This window comes from Carlito syrichta, unplaced genomic scaffold, assembly GCF_000164805.1.
Source record: "Carlito syrichta isolate Samal-C Ts95f unplaced genomic scaffold, Tarsius_syrichta-2.0.1 Scaffold289236, whole genome shotgun sequence".
Taxonomy (NCBI): domain Eukaryota; kingdom Metazoa; phylum Chordata; class Mammalia; order Primates; family Tarsiidae; genus Carlito; species Carlito syrichta.
In genome coordinates this window covers 279,163-280,985 of record NW_007233332.1, presented here as the reverse complement: position 1 = coordinate 280,985, position 1,823 = coordinate 279,163, and the positions used below count along the sequence as shown (strand labels likewise).

The 1,823-nt window shown below is 43.8% G+C and overlaps 1 pseudogene; it reads left to right on the top strand.

Annotated features, from left to right (window-relative positions):
• Positions 1-393: 393 nt before the first annotated feature.
• On the top strand, positions 394-1,260 carry LOC103256313 (annotated as a pseudogene).
• Positions 1,261-1,823: the final 563 nt, after the last annotated feature.

Genomic DNA, 1,823 nt, shown 5'->3' with positions numbered 1-1,823 from the left:
TCATTGGCATAAAGTTGATTAATTGACTTTTAAATATACATTTGATAAAATCCAATGCTCATTCATAATATTTTAAAATATCGCTATTCAGCCAGTCTCGGTGGCTCAGCCTGTAATCCCACGCCTTTGGGAGGCTGAGGTGAGTGGATTGCCTGAGCCCGCGGGTTCGAGACCCGCCTCAGCAGCAAGACCTCATCTCTACAATAAATCAAAAAATCAGCCGGGCGTGGTAGCACATGCCTGTAATTCCGGCTACTCGGAAGGCTGAGGCAGAAGGATCACCGGAGCCCAGCAGGTCAAGGCTGCAGTGGCCGGGAGCGACCAGTGCACTCAGGTCTGGGTGACAGAGTGAGACTCCACCTCAAAAAAAATCACTGTTTCCCATCCTGCAAGATGGAGTGTGAAAAAGTTGAGAAGCTGGATACTAAGGAGAAGAAACCTGAGGCCAAGAAGGCTAATGCTGGTGGCAAGGTGAAAAAAGGGTAACTGCAAGACTAAAAAGCCAAAGAAGGGGAAGCCCCAATGCAGCCGAAATCCTGTCCTCGTCAGAGAAATTGGAAGATATTCTAGATCTGCTATATATTCCAGAAACACCTTGTACAGGAAGAAGTACTCTGCAGCTAAATCCAAGGTTGAAGAGGAAAAAAAGGAGAAGCTTCTTGCAACCATTTACAAAACCAGTTGGTGGTGACAAGAATGGTAGTACTCAAGTGGTTAAACTTCACAAAATGTCTAAATATTATCCTACTGAAGAGTGCCTCGAAAAATGTGAAACCACAGCAAGAAGTCCTTCGGCCAGCACGTGAGAAAACTGCCAGCCAACATCACTCTCGGGACCATCCTGATCATCCTCACTGGGCACCACAGAGGCAAGAGGGTGCTGTTCCTGAAGAAACTAGGCAGTGGCTTGTGACTTACAGCTGGACTTCTGGTCTTCAGTCGAGGTCCTCTGAGAAGAACACACCAGAAATTTGTCATTGAAACCTCCAAAAAAAATTGATATCAGAAATGTGAAAATCCCAAAACATCTTATTGATGCTTATTTCAAGCAGAAGAAGCTGCGGAAGCCCAGGCACCAGGAGGGTGAGATCTTCAGCAGAAAAAGAGAAATATGAGATTACACAGCAGTGCAAGATTGATCAGAAAGTTGTGAACTCGCAAATCTTACCAAAAATCAAAGCTATTCCTCAACTCCGGGGCTGCCTGCAAACTGTGTTCGCCCTGATGAAGGGTGTTTATCCTCATAAATGAATGTTCTAAATTTCTTTAAAAGAACCTAGTTAAATAACTGATATGTTTTCAAAAAATTTAAAAATTTTGAAAAATTTGAATAACTTAGAATCTGAAACATATACCTGCTAAAGGTATTCTACTGAAATTTGTCGGCAGGTATTACATTTAATATGAAAATACAGAACAATTGTCATAGAGAGTGGGAATGAGGCCAAGATGCCTACTAACTAATTTATTCAACATTGTATTGGAGGTCCTGGCCAATGTATTTAAGGAAGAAAAAAAAAAGCCAGGCTCGGTGGCTCAGACTGTAATTCCAGCACTTTGGTAGGCCAAGGCAAGTGGATTGCTTGAGTCCGCAAGTTCGAGACCAGCCTGGGCAACTTGGTGAGACCTCGTCTCTACAATAAATTAAAAATTAGCTGGCCGTGGTAGTGCACACCTGTAGTTCCAGCTATTTGGAAGGCTGAGACAGAAGAATCGCCGGAGCCCAGCAGGTTGACACTGGTGTGGCTGTGAGTGTGCCACTACATTCCAGTCTGGGCGACAGAGTGAGACTCCAACTCGAAAGAAAGAAAGAAAGAAAGAAA